This window comes from Marmota flaviventris, chromosome 16 (assembly GCF_047511675.1).
Source record: "Marmota flaviventris isolate mMarFla1 chromosome 16, mMarFla1.hap1, whole genome shotgun sequence".
NCBI lineage: Eukaryota > Metazoa > Chordata > Mammalia > Rodentia > Sciuridae > Marmota > Marmota flaviventris.
In genome coordinates this window covers 59,947,304-59,973,200 of record NC_092513.1, presented here as the reverse complement: position 1 = coordinate 59,973,200, position 25,897 = coordinate 59,947,304, and the positions used below count along the sequence as shown (strand labels likewise).

The window sequence follows — 25,897 nt, the reverse complement described above, 5'->3', positions numbered from 1 at the left end:
GGTTCTTATCTTTAAGTCTATTGATGTGGTGAATAATATTTATTGATTTCCGTATGTTGAACCAACCTTGCATCCCAGGGATGAATCCTACTTGATCATGGTGCACAATTTTTTTGATATGCTTTTGTATTCGATTCGCCAGGATTTTATTGAGAATTTTTGCATCTATGTTCATTAGAGATATTGGTCTGTAGTTTTCTTTCTTTGAAGTGTCTTTGTCTGGTTTCGGGATCAGGGTGATGTTGGCCTCATAGAATGAATTTGGAAGAACTCCTTCTTTTTCTATTTCTTGAAATAGCTTGAAAAGTATTGGTATTAATTCTTCTTTGAAAGTTTTGTAAAACTCCGCTGTATACCCATCTGGTCCAGGGCTTTTTTTGGTTGGTAGTCTTTTGATGGCTTCTTCTATTTCTTCCTTTGTTATTGGTCTGTTTAAATTGTGTGTGTCTTCCTGACTCAATCTGGGCAGCTCATATGACTTAAGAAATGTATCCATGTCTTCACTGTCTTCTATTTTATTAGAATATAGGGTTTCAAAATACTTTCTAATTATCTTCTGTATTTCTGTAGTGTCTTGTTGTGATATTGCCTTTTTCATCCCGTATGTTAGTGATTTGCGTTTTCTCTCTTCTTCTCTTCGTTAGCATGGCTAAGGGTCTGTCGATCTTATTTATTTTTTCAAAGAACCAACTTTTAGTTTTATCAATTTTTTCAATGTTTTTTTTTTTGTTTCAATTTCGTTGATTTCCGCTCTGATTTTAATTATTTCTTGTCTTCTGCTATATTTGCTGTTGTTTTGCTCTTCCTTTTCTAGGGTTTTGAGATGTAGTGTGAGTTCGTTTATTTGTTGTTTTTTTCTTTTTTTGAGGAATGAACTCCAGGAAATGAATTTCCCTATTAAAACTGCTTTCATTGTGCCCCATAGATTCCGGTATGTTGTGTCTGAATTGTCGTTTATCTCTAAGAATTTTTTGATTTCCTCCTTTATGTCTTCTGTAACCCATTGTTCATTCAGTAACATATTGTTTATTTTCCATGTGATGCAGGATTTTTCCTTCCTTCTTTTTTCATTGATTTCCAGTTTCATTCCATTATGATCAGATATGGTGCATGGTATTATCTCCACTCCTTTGTATTTACTAAGATTTGCCCTATGGCATAATATATGATCTATCTTTGAGTACGATCCATGTGCTGCTGAGAAGAACGTGTATCCACTTGGTGATGGTTGATATATTCTATATATGTCGGTTAAATTTAGGTTATTGATTGTGTCATTGAGTTCTATAGTTTCTTTATTCAGCTTTTGTCTGGAGGATCTGTCTAATGGCGAGAGCGGTGTGTTGAAGTCACCCATAATTATTGTGTTGTGGTCAATTTGACTCTTGAACTTGAGGAGAGTTTGTTTTATGAATGTTGCTGCACCATTATTTGGTGCATATAAATTGATAATTGTTATGTCTTGATGGTGAATAGTTCCTTTTAACAGGATATAGTGTCCTTCTTTATCCCTTTTGATTAACTTAGGTTTGAAGTTGATTTTATTCGATATGAGTATGGCCACTCCTGCTTGCTTCCTAGGGCCATGTGAGTGGTATGATTTTTCCCAACCTTTCACCTTCAGCCTGTGTATGTCTTTTCCTATCATATGAGTCTCCTGAAGGCAGCATATTGTTGGATTTGTTTTTTGATCCAGGTTACCAGCCTGTGTCTCTTGATTGGTGAGTTTAGTCCATTAACATTTAAGGTTACAATTGAAATATGATTTGTATTTCCAGTCATGTTTATTTATTTATTTATTTTAGTTTGGCTAGTTTTTACTTTTTGGTTGTTTTCCTCCCCCTTTGCTGAGATACCTCCCGCTGTTGGTTTTGGGCACTGTTTTTCCATTCCTCTTCTTGTAGAATTTTGCCCAAAATGCTTTGCAGTGCTGGTTTTCTGGCTGTGAAATCTTTTAGCTTTTGTTTATCGTGAAAGATTTTAATTTCATTGTCAAATCTGAAGCTTAATTTTGCTGGATACAGTATTCTTGGTTGGAATCCATTATTTTTCAGCGTTTGAAATACATTGTTCCAGGATCTTCTCGCTTTCAAAGTCTGTGATGAAAAATCAGCCGTTAACCTAATTGGTTTACCCCTGAATGTAATTTGCATCCTTTCCCTCGTAGCTTTTAATATTCTCTTTGTTCTGTATGTTGGCTATCTTCATAATTATATGTCTTGGAGTTGGCCTATTACAGTTTTGGATGTTTGGGGTCCTGTAGGCTTCCAGGATTTGGCAATCCATTCCATCTTTCATCTCTGGGAAGTTTTCTAGGATTATTTCATTCAATAGGTTGTCCATTCCTTTGGCTTGAATCTCTGTGCCTTCTTCTATCCCAATGACTCTCAAATTTGGTTTTTTGATGAGATCCCATTTCTCTTGGATAGATTGCTTGTGAGATTTAAGCATCTTTTCAGTATTGACTATATTCTTTTCAAGTTGATAAACTTTGTCTTCATTATCTGATGTTCTGACTTCTACTTGATCTAGTCTATTTGTAATATTCTCGTTAGCATTTTTAATCTGGTTTATGGTTTCTTGCATTTCTAAAATCACTGTTTTTTTTTTTTTAAGATCTCTATCTCCTGGTAAAGCTCGTTCTTTGCAGTTTGAATTTGTTTGTATAATTGGTTTTCAAAATATACTTTCAATTCTTGGATTTGCTGTCTCATGTCTTCTCTAAAATTCCGTTCCATCTGAGTTAGGTATGCCTTGATTTCTTTCCCTGTCCATATTTCTGATGCTTCTAGGTCCTCCTGTACATTTAAGTTGTCCTGCATTATCTGTACTCCTTTTTTCTCTGGTTTTTTCATGTTGTTCACGTTACTTTCCAGCTCTATTTGACTGCTTTGTAACTGCTTTCTCCTATACATTTGTTTTGGCTTTGTTTATATCTCTTGTTTCTCCTTTGTGGTGGGAGATTATGCCTATAGATGTTGGGCTTTATTGTACTTTAGAGCTGATTCATTCAATTTATAAAGGGCTTCCGGATTTTGTATGCATATAGTGATTTGTTTTTTGTTCTTAGGACTTTATGTTGGGTGCTATGAAGGTATACGGGTTAGTATGTCTTGGCTACTTTAGAAGATTGCTCTACTGAAGGGGGATGCTAACCGTCAATTGGATCAGGGTGTTGGTAGTAGCTAGGTATTTAGGAGCACTATAGACGGCCTCGAAACATTCACCTGTTTGCATTTAGACAGTTACACGAAATGGAGGACGTAATGCTTGGGATGAAAGTTGGGGGGAAGGGAAAGGAAGGTGCTCTTGAAAAGTAAGAAGGAGGGGGAGTTAGATAGCATAGAGGAGAATGGAAAGAACAATAAAACTTGGAAGGGGAGAGAAAGAGGGAAAAAGGGAGAGAAAAGATAAAATAAAATAAGAAATAAAATTAGGTCTTAGAGATCCATTTTCTTCTCTTCCCGTAGGCAAAGCTGTGCCCTCCGGGCTGAGATTTGCCCTCAATGTTTCAACAGCAATCCCTGTAAGGCGGCTCCTGGGAGTCTCTCAATCCTGTTGGTCCAGAGCCTTTTCACTTCTACGGCCCCTCCTCCCCTTCCTCCTGCCAGCCAGCCAGGTCCTGTGCACCGGAGGAGGTTCTCCAAGGATTTGGTTACACTTTCAGCCCCTCTGGGTGCTCTATTTCCCTAATGACTGAGCACTCTCTCTGTCATTCATCTAAGCCCCAGTGCTGTGGAGCTGTGTTCTGGGAGTCAATAGTTTAATTTTTCCTGACCCCTTTGGTGGGCACACCTTCGGAGTCTGGCGGCTAAGACCATTGGTGTCGCCACTGGTGGTAATGGGAGTTGGGGGTCGAGGATCCCATCTGCTTCCCTCAGCCCCTACAATCAAGACCACTCCGCTGGCAGTAGGAGGAGTTGGGGGTCTGGAGTGTCCTCTGTTTCCCTCCGCCCCTACTGTCACGCCCTCTCAGTTGGCGGTTGGGGGAGTTGGGGGTGGGGAGTCTTCTCTGCTTCCCTCCGCCCCTACAGTCACACCCACATCACTGGCAGTATTGGGAGTTGGGGGTCGAGAGTCCTTTGGCCCTTACAGTCACGCCCACAGAGAGATTTTGAAGTTTCCCGGTTGTTTGTATCTGATGCGGGTGGGAGTCACACACCTGCTAAAGTAGATTCTGCTGGGAAGGAATCTCTTTGGCCGAACTTTGGTGACTTCCCCTCTCTGCAATGGCGGGCCCCTGCCTCCTTGCTGGAGTGTCCGAAGGGAGGGGTGGAACTGGCTTGTCTCTGGTCTGACCCAATCTCTGGTTTTAGTTCCCAGTTCGCTATTTCATAAAGGCTTGGTTAGATTTCCTTCACGTCATCTCGGGGGGGAGCCGTTTGCCGGGTGGGCGGGGCCGTTCACAGTGGGGGCGGGGCCGTTAGCAGAGCTGGGAGGGCACAGGCTGTCTGCTGGGTGGGGACCCTTCTCGAAGCGCAGGGCCGCTGGGGGCCGCCTGCAGAGCCTGGGGCGGTGGCCGCGGGCAGGGCGCCAGCAGAGCCCGGAGGGCGGGGGCCCCTTTTGCCGGGTGGGCGGGGCCGTTTGCAGAGCCAGGCGGGCAGGGGGCCATTAGCCCTGTGGGTGGGGCGTTAGCAGCACCGGGAGGGCACAGGCCGGGGGCGGGTCCGCCAACAGAGCAGGGGGGGGGGCGTTTGCCAGGTGGGTGGAGCCGTTAGCAGAGCCAGGAGGGCGCAGGCCGTTTGCCAGGCCAGGCGGGGACCCTTCTCGCCGCGCCGGCTGCCAGGGGCCGCTTGTAGAACCCGGTAGGCAGTGGCCTCGTGGCTAAGAGTCGGGCGGGTGGGGTGGCCGATCACCGAGCGAGTGGGGCCGCCAGGAGAGCCAGGATGGCGGGAGCCGTCTGCCGGGGCAGGCGGGGACCCTTCTCGCTGCACGGGCCGCCGGGGGCCGCCTGCAGAGCAGAGCCTGCGCTGGCTGGGGGCGGGGCCGCCAACAGAGCTGGGAGGGCGGGTGGGGGTGGGGGCCCGTTTGCCGGGTGGGCGGGGCCGTTAGCAGAGCCAGGAGGGCGCAGGCTGATTGCCAGGCCAGGCGGGGACCCTTCTCGCTGCGCCGGCTGCCGGGGGCCGCTTGTAGAACCCGGTAGGCAGTGGCCTTGTGGCTAAGAGCCGGGTGGGCGGGGTGGCCGATCACCGAGCGAGCGGGGCCGCCAGGAGAGCCAGGATGGCGGGAGCCATCTGCCGGGCCAGGCGGGGACCCTTCTCACTGCCCCGGGCCGCGGGTGGCCGCTTGCAGAGCCGGTTGGGCGGTGGCTGCTGGATTGGACCTCTGCGCCCGCGTGGCCGGCAAAGATTCACTTGTCTGGGGCCAACTGTCACCTCTAATATAACTTACTACTTCCTGGCAGGTCTCCTTTCAGCGGAATTTTGCTAGAAGTTCCTCAGTAGGTAGAATGTAGCTGTTTTAATGGGTGTTTCTGATCCGGTTAATGTGGAGATGCTGAAAGTGCTGCTTCCTTGCCGGCCGCCATGTTGGATCCCCCAATTGAATATTTTTGATACAAAGAAATGAATTTGCTTTGTGAATTATCTAGAATATAATCTCAGTTCTTCCTTTTAGAATGAATAGCCTCTGATCATACCTGATTTAGCAGATTGTCAATGTTTGCTAAAATCTCATGTGATATAATTAACTTGGAAAATATAATTTACAGCAAAACTTTCTTTATTTACAAGTAGCAATATATCTTCTATCAGATATAGAAAAATATATTTTAATGATACAAAACAAAATATGGTAGATATTCTCTATCAGGTTATTTGTTAATGCTGGAGGTACCTGGCCTCAAAGGAGAAGTTGATCCAAAACTATTTGAAAAGTTTTAGAAAAGAGAAACAAATACAAACATATTTATTTGCTTATTTGCTATGTTTGAGTTTTGTAAGTATCAGAAGAAAAAGTGCATTTTTATACAGGTTTAGAGTATATGATGTTAATAGGATGAATGGAACACTTCTGAAAAAAGAGTCTGTATTGTTGCCATCTACATAGACCAGTGGAAAAAGGAAGGCTAATCGGTTTGAGGAGAAAAACCTAGTGGCCCCTTTCCTTTTTCCTTTAAGTGATATAGAAAGATCTATATCTGTTCATCTGACTAAACCAGGACAGAATGTATGATATCGGAAGGTGATTTCTGACACTCTTCTTTCAGCATGGCTGCTTCCTCAGGCAAGAAACAGTAACATCACAGAGTGAGTGGCTAGATGTTTTTCTCTTCCCATGTTTGTAGACTGTTACCAAGGTTAGGTTCTCTCTAAGTAGCAGCAATAGTTCTTCCTATGATGAGTGCACTTACTCTTAACATGAGAAATTATAGATCATCTGAATCATCCTGTTTCTCAAAAACAAAAACAAAACCCTCAATTTTACATATACACTTTTGTGTGCTATTGGTGAGTGACCATCACACCTGTAATGTAAGGAAAAAGAGATTAAAACAACAACTAAAAAACAAAGACAGGTGATCTCTTTTTTTGAAGATGGCGGCGAGGGGAGTGCATTGCCCCTGTGTGCCGCGTCACTGTGTGGGAGTATGACGAGTCAGGACGGCTAAAGGCTATCTTGTTAGGAATTTCCAGCAATAGTGGGGTGCTCCGGAACCTGGAGGAAGGATTTCCATCGCACGAGGATGGGCTACGGGGACTCAAACGCGAGAGATTTGTCGCACGGAGGGTAACACTGCTTATTCAGCAAATCGCCCCGCAGCTAGAGTCTGCAGCACGCGCTGGGAAACGAGGAGATAGCGGCCAGGGATACAGCGCTGCAGTTTCTGCCAGCCGTGCAAGCACCGTACTCAGTGCTGAATTCTGGGTTCGAGACGGGGGAAGGAAGTGGTCCATTTCGGTTCTCCACACCGGTCAGACCACAGAGGAGGCCAGCGGCCACCATCTTGGAGAGCTGACGTCACCATCCCTGTTTTCAACTGACCGCAGCTCATTCAGCCATAGAGCAGGTAATTTCAGGCTGCCATTCGCCTGCGGCTTGCAGACAGATTACTCAGGCTCAGTGCTAAATAACCCACGGAAACTGCCTCTTGGAGCCTGCTCTTATCAGAGCATACACCGAGCACGGAGCGGCCGAGTTCCGGCTCCCGGAACTGCTCTGTCCCAGGGCTAAGGAGCCCGCAGAAACTGCTTCTCGGTCCAGGTCCTGCTGTGGGCCGGTCAGGACTCACCCGCTGCTTTGGTTACCCGGCAAAGGGAACGAAATGCTGCCATTCGCATAGGATACCAACATGGCAGAGATCTGATGTCACCAGAAAGCGGCGGAGGAGAGAACTTCATCAATACCAGCGGCGACAGAAACAGTTGGTCTCCTGGTAGGGAGGGTGAGGCACAGACAACCGAGTCTCTCTTGATTTATCGTCGAGCCAGAGGGGAGGAGCCGGGCCGCAACCCGTGCCCGGAGCAGGCCCAGCAGCTCGCCAGCGTGGTGGTCGCGTGACCCCAATTGGAGAGGGGGCGGAGTGGAGCCGCCACCCACGCCCACAAGGTGGGCAGACCCGTGACCCAGTGGTACACGGGCGTGGTAGGAGGGGCAGGGCAGAGCCGCTGCCTGCGCCTGCAAGGTAAGCGGACCTGCGACAGACTGGCGGGTCAGGCCCAGCGGCCTGCCAGTGTGGTACACACGTCACCCCAACTGGAGTAGGGGCAGAGCAGAGCCTTCGCCTGCGTCCGGATCAGGCCCCGCCGGTGTGGTGATCACGTCACCCCAATTGGAGTGGGGGCGGAGCAGAAATGCCACCCGTGCCCGCAGGGTAAGCAGACCTGCGACCAACCTGCAGATCAGGCCCAGCAGTCCGCGGGCATGGTAGGAGGGGCAGGGCAGAGCCGCCACCCGCGCCTGCAAGGTAGGCAGACCTGCTACAGACCGGCGGATCAGGCCCAGGAGCCTGCTGGTGTGGTACACACGTCACCCCAATTGGAGTAGGGGCAGAGCAGAGTCACCACCCATGCCAGGAACAGGCCCAGCGACCTGCCAGCATGGTAGTCACGAGACCCCAATTGGAGTAGGGGCAGAGCAGAGCCGCCACCTGTGCCTGAAAGATGGGCAGACCTGCAACCGACCAGCGAGACAGGCCTAGTGGCCTGCCGGTGCGACAAACACGTCACCCGATTTGGAGTAGGGGCAGAGCAGAGCCGCTGCCCGTGCCCGCAAGGTAGGCAGACCTGCAACCGACCGGTGGAACAGGCCCAGCGGCCGGCCAGGGTGGTAGGCACATCACCCCAATTGGAGTAGGAGAAGAGCAGAGCCTTCGCCCGCTCCCGGAACAGGCCCAGCGGTCCACGGGCGTGGTACACAAGTCACACCAATTGGAGGGGGGGCAGAGCAGAGCTGCCACCCGCGCCTGCAGGGTAGGCAGACCTGCGACCGACCGGCGGATCAGGCCCGGTGGCGTGCCAGCGTGGTACACTCGTCACCCCAATTGGAGTAGGGGCAGAGCAGAGCCGCTGCCCGCGCTCGGAACAGGCCCAGTGACCTGCCGGCGTGGTAGTCACAACACCCCAATTGGAGTAAGGGCAGAGCAGAGCCGCCGTCCGCGCCTGCAAGGTAGGCAGACCGCCGCCCGACCCTGCAAGGGAGACTTTTCAACTATACAAGAGCAATATAAATATATAGGGGAAAAAAGCATTTCAAAAATACAACAGTTTCACCAAGCAGAAAGAAACGCAAGCAGTATGAAAAGACAAGGAAAGAAAGGACCACAAGCAATGCAGGTCAACTCAACTTTAGAAGAGGTAACAGCTGCAGCAGATGGAGTGTCAGATAAAGAATTCAGGATATACATGCTTCAGATGATCTGGAGTATCAAGGAAGACATTAGACAGCAAAATCAGAAAATGAAAGATCACTTCGACAATGAATTACACAAACAAATCCAGGAAGCAAAGGATCAACTATACAGGGAGATAGAGGTTATAAAAAACAAACAAACAGAAATCCTAGAAATGCAGGAAGCAATAAACCAACTTAAAAACTCAATGGAGAATACTACCAGCAGAGTAGAACACTTAGAAGATAGAACATCAGACAATGAAGACAAAGTATTTCAACTGGAAAAGAACATAGACAGCTCAGCAAGACTGTTAAGAAACCATGAGCAGAACATCCAAGAAATATGGGATAACATAAAGAGACCAAACATAAGAGTCATTGGGATACAGGAAGGTACAGAACTCCAAACCAAAGGAATGAGCAATCTATTCAATGAAATAATACGAGAAAAGTTCCCAGACTTGAAGAATGAGACAGAATCCCAAATCCTAGAAGCCTACAGGACGCCGAATGTGCAAAATCAAAAGAGATCCACACCTAGACACATTATAATGAAGATGCCCAACATACAGAATAAGGAGAGAATTTTAAAAGCTACAAGAGAAAGGAAGCAGATTACATTTAGGGGTAAGCCAATCAGGATAACAGCTGATCTTTCAACACAGACTCTGAAAGCTAGAAGATCCTGGAATAACATATTTCAAACACTGAAAGAAAATGAGTTCCAACCAAGAATTGTGTATCCAGCGAAATTAAGCTTCAGGATGGAAGATGAAATTAAAACCTTCCACGATAAACAAAAGTTAAAAGAATTTGCAGCCAGAAAACCATCTCTTCAAAACATCCTCGGCAAAACATTACAGGAAGAGGAAATGGAAAATAACAATGAAAACCAACAGTGGGAGGTGGAACAGTAAAGCGGGGGGAAAATAATCAAAGAGGAAAACAAACCATGTTTAGTAACAGAAATAAACAAATATGGCTGGAAGAACAACCCATATCTCAATAATAACCCTAAATGTTAATGGCTTAAACTCACCAATTAAGAGACACAGGCTAGTAGAATGGATCATAAAACAAGACCCAACAATATGCTGCCTACAGGAGACGCATTTGATAGGAAAAGACATACATAGGCTGAAGGTGAAAGGTTGGGAAAAATCATATCACTCATATGGACTTCGGAAACAAGCAGGAGTGTCCATACTCATATCAAATAAAATAGATTTCAAGCCAAAGTTAATCAAAAGGGATAAAGAGGGACACTACATACTGCTTAAGGGAACCATACACCAACAAGACATAACAATCATAAATATATATGCCCCAAACAATGGTGCAGCTATGTTCATCAAACAAACTCTTCTCAAGTTCAAGAGTCTAATACACCACCATACAATAATCATGGGAGACTTCAACACACCTCTCTCGCCACTGGACAGATCTTCCAAACAAAAGTTGAATAAGGAAACTATAGAACACAATAACACAATTAATAACCTAGACTTAATTGACATATATAGAATATACCACCCAACATCAAGCAGTTACACTTTTTTCTCAGCAGCACATGGATCCCTCTCAAAAATAGATCATATATTATGTCACAGGGCAACTCTTAGACAATATAAAGGAGTAGAGATAATACCATGCATCCTATCTGATCATAATGGAATGAAACTGAAAATCAACGATAAAAGAAGGAAGGAAAAAGCATACATCACTTGGAGAATGAACAATAGGTTACTGAATGATCAATGGGTTATAGAAGACATCAAGGAGGAAATTAAAAAATTCTTAGTGATTAATGAAAACACAGACACAACATATCGGAATCTATGGGACACATTGAAAGCAGTTCTAAGAGGAAAATTCATTGCTTGGAGTTCATTCCTTAAAAAAAGAAAAAAACAACAAATAGATGATCTCATACTTCATCTCAAAATCCTAGAAAAAGAAGAGCAAAACAACAGCAAAAGAAGTAGAAGGCAAGAAATAATTGAAATCAGAGCTGAAATTAATGAAATCGAAACAAAAGAAACAATTGAAAAAATTGACAAAACTAAAAGTTGGTTCTCTAAAAAAATAAACAAAATCGACATACCCTTATCCATGCTAGTGAAGAGAAGAAGAGAGCGAACTCAAATTACTAGCATACGGGATGAAAAAGGCAATATCACAACAGACACTTCAGAAATACAGAAGATAATCAAAAATTATTTTGAATCCTTATACTCCAATAAATTAGAAGATAGTGAAGGCATAGATAAATTTCTTAAGTCATATGATCTGCCCAGATTGAGTCAGGAGGATATACACAACCTAAACAGACCAATATCAATTGAGGAAATAGAAGAAACGATCAAAAAACTACCAACTAAGAAAAGCCCAGGACCGGATTGGTATACAGCAGAGTTTTACAAAACCTTTAAAGAGGAACTAATACCAATACTTTTCAAGCTACTTCAGGAAATAGAAAAAGAGGGAGAACTTCCAAATTCATTCTACGAGGCCAACATCACCCTGATACCTAAACCAGACAAAGACACTTCAAAGAAAGAAAACTACAGACCAATATCTCTAATGAACCTAGATGCAAAAATCCTCAATAAAATTCTGGCGAATCAGATACAAAAACATATCAAAAAAATTGTGCACCATGATCAAGTAAGGTTCATCCCTGGGATGCAAGGCTGGTTCAATATACGGAAATCAATAAATGTTATTCACCACATCAATAGACTTAAAAACAAGAACCATATGATCATCTCGATAGATGCGGAAAAAGCATTCAACAAAGTAGAGCATCCCTTTATGTTCAAAACTCTAGATAAACTAGGGATAACAGGAACATCCTCAATATTGTAAAAGCAATCTATGCTAAGCCTCAGGCTAGCATCATTCTGAATGGAGAAAAATTGAAGGCATTCCCTCTAAAATCTGGAACAAGACAGGGATGCCCTCTCTCACCACTTCTGTTCAACATAGTTCTCGAAACACTGGCCAGAGCAATTAGACAGATGAAAGAAATTAAAGGCATAAAAATAGCAAAAGAAGAACTTAAATTACCACTATTTGCAGATGACATGATTCTATACCTAGCAGACCCAAAAGGGTCTACAAAGAAACTATTAGAGCTAATAAATGAATTCAGCAAAGTGGCAGGATATAAAATCAACACGCATAAATCAAAGGCATTCCTGTATATCAGTGACAAATCCTCTGAAATGGAAATGAGGACAATCACTCCATTCACAATATCTTCAAAAAAAAAATATACTTGGGAATCAACCTAACAAAAGAGGTGAAAGACTTATACAATGAAAACTACAGAACCCTAAAGAGAGAAATAGAAGAAGACCTTAGAAGATGGAAAAATATACCCTGTTCATGGATAGGCAGAACTAACATCATCAAAATGGCGATATTACCAAAAGTTCTCTATAGGTTTAATGCAATGCCAATCAAAATCCCATTTTCTTGTAGAAATAGAGAAAGGAATCAAGAAATTCATATGGAAAAATAAAAGACCCAGAATAGCAAAAACAATGCTAAGCAGGAAGTGTGAATCAGGCTGTATTGTGATACCAGACTTCAAACTATACTACAGAGCAATAGTAACAAAAACAGCATGGTACTGGTACCAAAACAGGTGGGTGGACCAATGGTACAGAATAGAGGACACAGAAACCAATCCACAAAACTACAACTATCTTATATTTGATAAAGGGGCTAAAAGCATGCAATGGAGGAAGGATAGCATCTTCAACAAATGGTGCTGGGAAAACTGGAAATCCATAGGCAACAAAATGAAACTGAATCCCTTTCTCTCACCATGAACAAAAGTTAATTCAAAATGGATCAAGGACCTTGATATCAAATCAGAGACACGCCGTCTGATGGAAGAAAAAGTTGGCTACGATCTACATACGGTGGGGTCGGGCTCCAAATTCCTCAATAGGACACCCATAGCACAAAAGTTAATAACTAGAATCAACAAATGGGACTTACTCAAACTAAAAATTTTTTCTCAGCAAAAGAAACAATAAGAGAGGTAAATAGGGAGCCTACATCCTGGGAACAAATCTTTACTCCTCACACTTCAGATAGAGCCCTAATATCCAGAGTATACAAAGAACTCAAAAAATTAGACAATAAGATAACAAACAACCCAATCAACAAATGGGCCAAGGACCTGAACAGACACTTCTCAGAGGAGGACATACAGTCAATCAACAAGTACATGAAAAAATGCTCACCATCTCTAGCAGTCAGAGAAATGCAAATCAAAACCACCCTAAGATACCATCTCACTCCAGTAAGATTGGCAGCCAGTATGAAGTCAAACAGCAACAAGTGCTGGCGAGGATGTGGGGAAAAGGGTGCACTTGTACATTGCTGGTGGGACTGCAAATTGGTGCAGCCAATTTGGAAAGCATTATGGAGATTTCTTGGAAAGCTGGGAATGGAACCACCATTTGACCCAGCTATTCCCCTTCTCGGTCTATTCCCTAAAGACCTAAAAAGAGCATGCTACAGGGACACTGCCTCATCGATGTTCATAGCAGCACAATTCACAATAGCAAGATTGTGGAACCAACCTAGATGCCCTTCAATAGACGAATGGATAAAAAAAATTTGGCATTTATACACAATGGAGTATTACTCTGCATTAAAAAATGACAAAATCATAGAATTTGCAGGGAAATGGATGGCATTAGAGCAGATTATGCTAAGTGAAGCTAGCCAATCCCTAAAAAACAAATGCCAAATGTCTTCTTTGATATAAGGAGAGTAACTAAGAACAGAGTAGGGTCGAAGAGCATGAGAAGAAGATTAACATTAAACAGGGATGAGAGGTGGGAGGGAAAGTTAGAGAGAAGGGAAATTGCATGGAAATGGAAGGAGACCCTCAGAGTTATACAAAAGTACATACAAGAGGAAGTGAGGGGAAAGGGAAAAATAATACAAGGGGGACAAATGAATGTCAGTAGAGGGGGCAGAGAGAGAAGAGGGGAGGGGAGGGGAGGGGAGGGGGGATAGTAGAGGATAGGAAAGGCAGCAGAACACAACAGACACTAGTATGGCAATATGTAAATCAATGGATGTGTAACTGATGTAATTCTGCAATCTGTATAGGGGGTAAAAATGGGAGTTCATAACCCACTTGAATCAAAGTGTGAAATATGATATATCAAGAAATTTGTAATGTTTTGAACAACCAACAATAAAAATTGAAAAAAAAAAAAAAAAACAAAGACAAAAATCAAACTCTGGCTTGGTGGTGAAGTGCTTATCTGGCATGGAGGAAGCCCTGGATTTGATCCTGAGCACCACAAAAATATTTAAATCATATTAAACAGAAGATCAAAAAGTCATGTAAATATTAAAATATCATTTACTTCCCCCTATCCAATTAAAAAAAAGTCAATGGACCTTTATTTTATTTATTTACAGGTGGTGCCTCGCACATGCTAGGAAAGCACTCTAACAATGAGTCATACCCATGTCCAGTCCTTTATTGTTTTTGTTTTTTGCCATTTAATTTGAAAATTTCCTTTAAGTTAAGGTCTTTTTTTACAGGTCAATATATTTTCTCTTAAGTAATGTGTTTAGGAAGCAGCCCTTGTACTTGAAATAGCTATGTGCAGATGTCCATGAGTTCAGTGACACTCAGTGCTACATTAGCCATAATTTTGCTTTCTTCCTGCCACCCTCACCTGAATAAGCTAATGAATTGGCTTTTCAAAATATACAATAAGTTCCTTTTTTATTTATTTATTTGATATCATCTTTAATTTCAACAGCCACTCTGGTTGGTTCTACCTCAAATATCTTCTCAATTCTTCAACTTCATACCTGTCCATTGCAAATCCCCTACTCCATGATAGTATCACTGTCTGACTGTCACATTGTAGCTTTATCTGCTTCCTCTTACCCTTCTATCAAACCAAGTCTCTTACACAGGGAAATGGAAACTATCATTTAATAAGACCATACAATTTCCTTCAGCAATATGCAAATTCAGAATCCTTGCAGGATGCAGCCACTTCCACTTCTTCTACTTTACCATCTACCATCCTCCAAACTTTTCCTTGGAATGGCCTTTCCCTAGATGTGGTGATGTTTTGCTCATTTATTTCACTTACATTTCAATGAAAATTTCATTTGATCAGAGAATAATACTTTACCAGTTAATCTCACAAACAGGCCCATGTTCATATACACAATAGCACACACACTTTTGTTTTTATTCTATAATATTTATGACAACATCATGTCATACATATTTACTTGCTTGTTGCTTCACTAAATTTAAATGCTGTAAAGTAGGTTATCTGACTTTCTAGGTTATGACTGAATCCTCCACACTTAACACTTTGCATACTACATTTACTAATGGAAGTGTTCATATAAATTACAGTCATAATATGGCAGAATCAATAAATTCCCCTGTATATACCCACTCATGAATATAGTTTTTGTAAAAAAGAGTTTGATTTTGGTTAATTATATTTATGTTTTGAATGGAAATGAACATATATTGAGAAAACAAAATAAAACTTCTCCAAATTTTAGGCTGAGACACACCCTGTAGTAGCTGGTGTCTGAAAATTTTACTTCAGATATGAGGAAACTATGAATTCCAGACTTAAAGTGCATAGCACAAGGAGACATTATATCAACGTAGAAAATTCTAGAAGTTCACTCAAATTCCAATGATTCAAAGAAAACACATATTAAATCACAACCTGTACTCTACAGTTACTTTTCTGTTGGATCTTACATAGCATGCAAAACAAGACTGATTTCTGCATTAAGAAATTAATGACACACAGCTATATCATGGCCATTGGGGTGCAATCTTACAGCAAACTTGTTCTGACACACTATAAAAATGTGAGGAGAACTGCTTTCACCACACCACCAAGCACTCATGCTACCTCCTATAGAAGTATTGCCATACATGTTTTACTCTCTAAAATCACTCGTTAGATACTTTGCTCTTAGCTTTAGGAACACAGTAAGTTTTAAAAAATGACAGATGATTTTGATAGATTAAAACAAGCTCACTTAATAAACATAAGCCAAGGATTCTTAATTTTAAAACCATTTTTGTTATAAATAATGCATAGATGTACAAAGTGAAAAATTTATTCAACAGTCCTTGTACTTTTTCTCTGGTTGTTTCTATTAATTAAATTGTTGGTAACTGAAATTACTGAACAAATAATTTTCAATTCTTAGGTGAACCATCTATTCAAATCTCTTGTCCATTATTTAATTGCATTGTCTGTCCTCTTTATTATTATAATAAGCATTTTTAATATAACTTGGGTTTCCTCCACCCTTTGGCTATTTTGACTAGTGGTGTTAAGAATATAAGTGTAGAAGTAAATTAATTTCTTTTGATGAAATCTAATTCAATGAAATCATTTCTTTTGTACTCTGTAATTTTCATGGCATATTTATGAAATCTTTGCCCAATTAAACATAAGATTTCCATTTTTATTTTTCTTCTATTTATGACTATGACCTATTTAGAATTAAATTTTGTATAGTTTGAGATTAGGGGAGAGGTTCTTTTTTTCACAAAGCTATCCAATTGTTTTAGATCCTTTGTTGAAACCATTATTCTTTCCCTATTTAATTATTTGTGCATCTTTGTTGAAAAATAATTAACCAGAGATAGGTTAGTATATATCAGGATTCTCTGTTCTGTTACATTGATTTCTGTGTCTACTTTTATGCCAATAATTTTTTATACACTGGGGGATAATCACAATGGTGCTTTACCAGAGCCACATCCCCAGCCCTTTTTATTTTTTTTTTATTTTGAGACAGGGTCTCACTAAATTGCTTAATGCCTCACTAAGTTGTTGAGGCTAGTCTCAAACTTGCAAACCTCTTGCCTGAGCCTCCTGAGTCTCTGGAATTATAGACATGTGCCACTTGGCCAGCTCCACACTCTTTTCATTACTGTATCAAAGTCTGTTGAGATTTTGACTGGAACTGTATTTAACCTAGAGATTAATTTGGGGAGAACTGATATCCTAACAATATTGACTCATCCAATCCAAGAACATATATCTCTCCATTTACTTAATTTTTATTTCTATCAGAAGTGTTTGGAAAAACAATTTGAAAATCCTAGAAATTTTTACCAATACTAACTCAGCTGGCAAATCAGCTTCCTGTTATCTTTCCCTGCAACCATCTGAGAGTTCATGAGTCTACAAACAACTTCATAATTTATGTCAGGTATATATTACCAGAATGGCATGGCCAAAATTGCCAAGAAAATTGCCAGTAAATTAGGAACATGAGAGGTTACAAGGTTAAGATCTCAGGTACCTTCTAATATGCACTTACCCAAATACATTAAGAGCAACATCAGAAAGGCCTGAGATGCATTAGAGAGCTAAAAAGCCCAAGGCTTATTGAATTAAACCCACATGATTTTGTAAGGAAAATAAACATCATTTATTTGTACAATTAACAAGGGCATCTTTGATAAATAACAGTATACCATAACAAGTGAGAATATAGAAAATGATGGCATAGGTTGGAAAACACCATTTTTGGCAGTACTGCTAAGCAATCCTTATATGGTCACCAAAAATTTACTGTTGGACAGGACTGAGCCTGGTTCCAGATCAAATCAAACTTATCTTTCTGTAAGATAGAAAAGAATAAATTAGTACACACAAAAGGAAACACAAAAGACCACAATCACAACTAAATTCATTTAGGTTGGATCTAGAATTATTTAACAACTAAAAGAAAATTTAAGTTTCATAATTTACAAATTACTCTTTTAACAGATAGAGAAGTAAAATGTAGTCTTTTCTGTTCATTTTCAGAATTATGAGTGAAGATAATACTCCACACTCTCCAGGGAACTCACTAAATCATTCCAAGGGAGAGCTGAGAAAGTTTTTTCAAACAGTGAGTTGGTATAAGGCATAATAAAAAGTGCAGATTTTTTTTTTTTTTTACTGTTGAACTCAGGAAGGGCATACCTGTACCTGTATTTGAGGCTAAAAGCAAAATAAAACAGAACACACTTAGTGATATTCTCATACCTGGCAACCAAAAGGTCTGGCTTTGTCCTTCTACCTGTGTTTTCCTTCATATTCATATACTTATTCATGTAAGCAAAGTATATATTTTTATATTGGATATAATTAAGTTTAATCTAAGCCACTTCCTCTTTAGGGAAGAAAAAGAACAATTGAAGAACTAGCTGGTAACCCAGTATTTCAAATATTTTCCTGTCAGCAAATGGGCATTAAACTAGAGAAGCCAACAGCATCCCTTTCCTCTCATAGACCTTAGTGGTCAAGCCAGTGACTGTCTCTAAGGCAGCAATTTCAAGAAGAGGAAAAAGAAAAAGAAAACACTACTTGCTAAGGGGAGATGCCAGAGAAAGACTAGTAGGAGGCTCAAAGTCAGCTTGGGTATACGTTTTTTATAGATAATAAGTGAAGAAAACTTTACTGGAGGTCATGTATTAAATTCCAACAGGTTGGTTGAGAGCATTAAAAAAAAATAAAAGACATCTCGAGATTACTCAGCAACAAGAACTTATACCATGCTCCCTTGGAAGATACTTAACTCAGAGATATTCCTATCCAGAAAGAGATAAAACAAAAATCCATAAATATACCATATGGAATTTCCAATCTTTGGCACTTAGGGCAAAATAAAAACCCTCAGAGCTATAAAATCCAAGTTCTCAAGAGAACATAATCACAAGAAAAGTAAAGGCAACTGCCTCCTATGGTTAGAGTACTGATATTCATGCTGCAACACTTTCATTTCCAATCCAAAATACTTACAGGAATAACTCAGTCTTTTGCAGCAAAAGACTGTATCTTTTGCTGCAAAATACTGCTACCAAGTCTGTATAGAAAAAAAAGAGGATGAATTTGTGACACGGGTAATCTTTTTAACCTATGCCAAGAAATGGTGATAACTTTCATTGCTAAGAATAATATGATATATGATTGCAAAAAAGAAAAACACATGGTAGAGCTTTTATAACTGATAATTACAAAGAAGATTTAATGCCACAAATTCTTCTAAATGATTAAGTTCAAATTCTTGCTAACAAATTCTATCAGAGAAATAGATATTATGACCTTTGAAATCCCTCATTTCAAGATGAGCCTTGTGTGTGATACTATATATATATATATATATATATATATATATATATATATATATATATATATATTTAATCTTTTTTCTTTCCTCCCCAAACCCTCATCTCTGCAGCCAACAGTGGACCTGTCACTGACAGCCATAACAGCACTCATTCAGAGTTCGGAGTCTGGAGTCAGGAGGACATGGATGTAGATCCCAGCTCCAATATTTTATTAGCTGGAATCTACATTCTTGTCCTCCTGACTTATTTACCTTGGGCAAATCATGGAAACTCCCTAAATAATATCATTAAAATAGCAATAATATCAACCCCACAGGACTGTTTTAAATACTAACTGATCTAAAACAGGTTTGTGCTCAGGACAAAGTAAACACTAAAAGCAATGCTAGACTTTATTAGTTATAATTGCCATGCTATAGGCAGCTTTTTAAATCCTGCTTCCTGAATTTCTTTCATATAAGGAAGTGACAGAATTCACTAGGTGACTATGGTATATATCATATAGAAATTCTCCCTCTGCCCAATAGCAAAGATCAAAGCAGAGTTGACCCTTGTGATGCAAATACTAAAAAGTAGGGAATAAAAATTTATATAGTGAAACTACAAAATTAGAAAACATTTAAAGGAAAAATGTGCCAAAGCCTTACTACCAGAAAAGAATCACTGTTCTTATTTTTGATACATCTGTTTCTAGTATGTCTTAAAAACATTTTTCTGTTATAGTATAAATAGATACAATACTTATGTAATACTTTCTCTAGCTGTTTTTTAGCCCTTAGCATAGCACATACATGCTCTGTGTCCATATTTTTACTACTATTATTTTTATTGTCTTCCATATCTTTTTATGTTATTGGCTCACTGAAAAGCCATCCTCTCTCTCTGACTTCCCAAATCTTTCCTGTTCTCTGAAGCTGAGCCTATATACCTCTTCTTCCATGTAGCCTCCCTTGATTATTTCAATCAGATGAAATGAAATAAGGTAGGAGAATGAACAGACACATTCAACACAAGGAATGACAACATTATCAAGGATACAGAACTCAGTAAAGGAATCTTAATCAAAGTGACAACTGAGTGAGCAGGTGTTGAAGAATGGGTCATTCTACTCTGCTCTGCTCTGTCAACATGCTCTCTAAAATATAAGACCCTGTGATGATGCCTCAGTGGTAGAGTACTTACCAAGCATGTGTAAGACCCTGGTTTTGATACCTGAAACTACACACAACTACACACACATACACACACACACACACACACACCTCAACTGAAGATACTAATCAACGTGTGATCTAGCTAATGAAAATATAGAGCACAAAAGGACACAGTAGCACCTAGGACCCAAGCAAACCACTCAACTAATGCAGTCTAAGGTTGCTTTGTCTTTTTAAAAGCATGTCAAAAATCTGTCTTCCTATTTTAAGGACAGCATAGTCTGATCATTTTTATTTAATTTATGATATTAGCAAAGTTTATGAATCAATGCTGAAATTTATGAGACTAATAGATATTTCCTAAATTGGTTGACCTTCACTACACAAAAATTATTCAATGAACACAAATTTGTATCTAAATTTATAGGTCTAAATGATACCTCTATTATCAGGCCTCCTAGACCTGGTTCTCTTGCTCCTAAGTGACATGTGTGATACCCATGTTCCAATGGCATTCCTTCCCAAAGGCACAAGCTGAAGTCTCCCTGAGTGTCTATTAACACAAACTAGAAGCCTGTGCTGATTTTATTTTTGTGTTTGTCCCTACACTGAACTTACTAAGGGTAGGAATTTTTTTCTGACATAGGGCCTGACATTTAATAGGCATTCAATAAGTGCTTGCTAAAATAAGTGGTATGGCATCCAAAGGAAACACATGACAACTCTAAGTGAATATGATGCAAAGTCAAACATATATGGATTTGAGTTTCAGATCACTCAAATATAAATTGATAATAACAAAGGGTGATCATGAAAATTTAATGAAATGATACATATGAAACACTAGGCATAATATCTGAGAGTGTATGGTACTTTTATTATTATTTTGATTACTAGTACATATACCTAAAATAAAATTCATGAAATGCCAAAAAATAGCTTCTTATAGTCTAATTAGAAAAGAATCAGACATAAAAATGTAACTGACAATGAAAACCAAGGCACATACAATTATCAAATACGCAGAATTGATGAACAAAGGAGTTCAGGAAGTTTTCTGGAAGGTTCTGGAATAATGGAGGATTGTGTATAAAAAAATAAAAAACAAAGAAAGCAGTGATAAGTTACTTAACATTTGCAAACAGACTCTCAATATAATAATTATTTTTACTCATTTAAGAACATAACTATTGGGCCAGGCACAGTGTCACATCCCTGTAATCCCAGAGGCTTGGTAGTCTGAGTCAGGATGATCAGCAATGGCAAGGAGCAAAGCAACTCAGTGTGACCCTGTCTCTAAATAAAAATACAAAATAAGGCTGGGGATTTGGCACAATGGTTCAGTGTCTGAGTTCAAACTCCAGTACTAAAAAAACAAACAACAACAACAACAACAAAAAACCCATAAAGCAAGCAAACAAACAAAACACACCAGAACTTAACTATTGTCCTTACTCTCTGCCAGGTATTGTTCATAATGCTTTACAAGTGTTAATTCGTTTAATTATTAAATAACTCTTGGAAGTATGTGCTGTTGTTATCTCAACTTTACAGTAGGAAAAATAAGGCTAAAACGTTAACTAACTTGTCTATGTCAGACAACTAGGAGGTGCTAAGGCTAGGAGTTAAAACTGGCAGCTTGGTTCTAGAGTTGATGTGTGAAGCAGTAGGCTATGCCTCCCTATAAGGGAAGCAGAACTTTAAAGAGGACTAAGCTGGTGAGGATATGATACGTAAATGGTGAGAAATGGGGGAAGGAAACCTATTGTAAAGATAATACAACAATCCTGCTATAGGGTATTGATGACATTGAAACATATCATCAATATGCATGGGAAAGGTACATGAAAATCTGTATGTTCAGAGACATAGTTCTACTCCTGGGGAGTATCTACTAGGTTTCCATGTTCATGCTTCATCCTCACCAATTAGTCCTATATCACTTTGCTGCTGCTAAAAAGAGAAAGGTGGTTGTATTTTTAATGTAACTGCTATATTACCAGAAATGGTTCCTTATGTGCAAATAAAGTGGCAGACTAAATATGTTTTGATTTTTAAAACTACATCCTAGAGAAATAATGGATGCTACTATGTTTCCTTCAAATATACTCTAGCAAACCCAGAACTCATCCTTAAACCAAGGGTCATGTCAAGGACACAAAAGTTCAAAGAAATATTTCCCAACTATAGTTGATTTACACAAAATCACTGAACTACAGTAAATAGGTTCAGATTTTCATCTCATGTTATAAATGTCTCCTATGACTTTAGACATAGATTTCTATATTTAATGAGAAGTTTGCCTTGTTCTTAGTGATTCCTGTGCTCATACATTCCAGGACAGACAGATAATAAATAAATATATGTTAGGTGATGATACATGCTATCTTGAAAACCAAAGTTGGCTAAGAGAGATGGAGATAAGAGAACTAAAGGAAACAAGCAAGTGATCTGTATTAATATCTGAGAGAATGGCTTTCCAGAAAGGGGTAACAGCCAGTGCAAACACCCTGAAACAGGAGGATGTGTACCTTACTTGTGGAACAGCAAGGAGGTTACTCTGTGAATGAGTGAAGTGACAGCAGAACAACCTGAGACTAAGGAGGTATGGGAGTGGCTGGTGAGATTGATCAGGGATTTGGGTTCCTTTGTCAAGAATTGTGGTTTTGAATCTGAGTGTGATGGAAAGTCACTGTATGTTTGAACAGAGTAGCATGATCCTTAAAAGGATCATTCTGGTTACTGATGAAAATGTGGAGTAACAAATTGGTGCCAGGGAGCCAAGCCAGGACCAGGGGTATAACCTTCTGGGAGGCTGATCTAGACTTGATTAGTAAATATCTTTCCATCATAGCTGGTCAAAAATGAATCCAGCTGCCTCAGTAGATTTTAACCAAGGCACTGAGTCAATTGAACCTCAGGGAATTGGTTCCTGAGTAGGAAAGTTCTGACCTCAGTACTCTAGCATCTGATAAGAGTTGGATTAGACAACTCTCTGTGTCTCCTCAAACTGACAATGTGGTTCTGGAAAATCAATGGAAAGAACTATTTGCCTTAGAATAGGGGGGTTGACCACCTGGGAGGATAAGGAGGTGTTCAGTGGTGAAAATGTGAGGAGAGGCACTTCTGAGTGAAGGAGCAGCATAAGCCAAAGTTCAGAAGTGAATAAAAAGGTTCTTTGGGGAATCTGGCATGATCAGAATGGTGTATGAAGGATAGGGAGGGAGGTGAGTCTGGAAAGAGATGCAGGATCCCGCATGAGGGAGCTCGCATAGGGGCTGGTGATGCTCAGAAAACACTTTTCCAGAACTTGTTGAAGTAACAAGAAAAAAATTGTAGGAGGCAAAGAAGGAGGTTTGGACCAGTTGATTCCACTGAGCAGTTTTTTCCCCTGATAACTTGGTCAGAAACTTCTTGAGGCCTGGGCTCACCAATGTTGACTATGCTCCCTGCCCTACTCCCCTATAAAAATTTTATACAGAAATGGCTCCCCAACAACCAACAACATAAATATGAGATCCTGAGGGTGTGAGAGCATTCCCTGTGGGCTATTCTGTGAACTCACCATATGAATTTGGGAAGACACAATTCTGTGGTGGACCATTCTTTTATGGGATATAACTATGCTCATAAGATATCACAAAATGGACTCCCTTCCTTCCATCAACTGACAACAATTCCAGAAGCACCACCCCTCAATTCAAAACCCTGTGACATCATCTTGAGGGAACAATGGGGCTGGGACATTCTGAGGACTCCCATTGGAGGTCAGAGGAGTGGATGATTTCATTCTTTCCAGATCCATTGGCCTGGTAACAAGACCCAACATCATGGATTCCCAAAAGAAGGACCTTGGCCTTCCTGGCTGTAAGTATCATTTTAGTCCTTTGAGTGTGGGGAACAAACTCTCAAGGAAGACCCTTCGCATGGATTTGGTGGTGGCTGCCTGCATGGAGTGCTAAATAGTTACCAGATAGACTCCTCTAGGAGACTAAGGACTTTGCAAAGGCTGAAACCATATCCTGCCCCACCACAAAAAATACATTAGTGTCCTCATCAAGAGGTAAACTATTACTTCCTCAAGGACCTTGCCCTTAGTGAGGCTTCTCAGTCTGATTGATCGCATGGGCCCTGGGACTGGGAGCCATATAGCCTGAGTCTGGTAAGATCATGTTCCTTATTTGTAAAAGGTTAAAAGGCCTCTTACGCTCCCTGAAAAATCTAGCTTTAACTGAATAAGTAAATTGATGAGATATTTTTGAGGAGGGAGGGAAAGAATGAATAGATGGGTGAGCCAAATCAAGGAGAGGAATGAAAAACAGTTCAAGTCCCAAGCTACAGCTGTCAGTCAGCTTGCTTCTTGCTCTGCTCTGTGATAATTGGTGGCTGCACTCTCTTTCTGCACTGGATGAAGAACCTGAGGTAGGAGGAATGTGCCTAGCAGTGGGTAGAAGTGATGAGAGCAGCCACCTTTACTTACAGCCCTAAACAAGCAATGCCAATATGGCATGTATGCAGCTATCAACATAGGCCCTCCTGGGGCTGTGACCAAAACTAAGATTCAAGTCCAGATTCCAGATTTTCTGTGGGAGTCAGACATCCCTGAAAGCAGGTGCTATGCCATCAGAGGCAGCAGCCCCAAGGAAGATGCCACAGTTTTCCTGCAACCTGCTCTGTTGGACTGTTAGGAGCCCTTACCTCACTGGATGCTACAGCCCCAGACCATATCCCCATTTCTGATTGTCTTTCAGGAGATACCCTCTGCCCTACCCCTCCACATGCATAGCATACTTCCCATGCTGGACCACTCTGCTTCCTACCCCTTTCTCAAGTATTCTGAAGAGAATGTCGACTTTCATTCCCTTCCCACACTGGCCCATTGGGCAAACTGTTCAAATGCATAGCCTTTTTCTTCAGAGTTGTAGCCTCCTCTCACTGAAGATGAGAGCTTTGAGTACAAGAGATATTAGAAAAGGGATGTAATATTAAAAAAGGGATGTAACCTCAGCAATGTAATATTGTCAAAGAGGTCAGAGCCCATTATTAATGATGTTACATTATAAGAGATTTTTTGAAAGTCAGAGTCTTCTATGTCTCATTTGGCATTCAGAAGGCAATGTCCTGCCCCTGTATGATGGGGGTAACAAGTCTCACCAATACAATGAGAATTGGAGGATGGCTTTAAAGTGGTGTCTTTGAACTAACTGAACTTTACTTGTGGATGAGGTTAATTTCCGCCATCCAGTATTTAAGCTCAAATATGTGCAATCTCCTGGGTTACATCCCCAAAGGCAGTGCTGTTCTAAAGAAAGGGAAGTACAATTGCCACAAGAGTGCCAGTTGCTGAGGGCACACAGCTATGTTAGTCTGCAGTGGCTATGATTCTGGCCAAACAATTCATCATTAGGCCCATGAACCACACCACACTATGGACTGAAAGGCTGATATCTATGATGTAATGATTCTTAGGTGGTAGGCTCTGAACATTATTTCTAATAGAAGAACACTTCAAAAGGCTATAATGATTCTTCTATCACGGATAAAGAGACAGGTTCCAAGGGCATATGCCATTATCTTTCTTTGTTGTTGTTGCTGAGCCTATTCTCCAATTTACATCTGCCTGGCATTAAAGTTCCTGGTCTTTCCACCATACCCCTTTGTATCTTTTCATTAATCATGTCTTATTAAAACATACTTGGTGAATGCTTTACTGTGTGTAGAGTCTCATCAGGTTTGTCTA

General features: G+C 40.6%; 1 pseudogene; it reads left to right on the top strand.

The window, feature by feature from the left end:
* Positions 1 to 4,886: 4,886 nt before the first annotated feature.
* LOC114083634 (testis-expressed protein 38-like) lies at positions 4,887 to 25,082 on the top strand (annotated as a pseudogene).
* Positions 25,083 to 25,897: the final 815 nt, after the last annotated feature.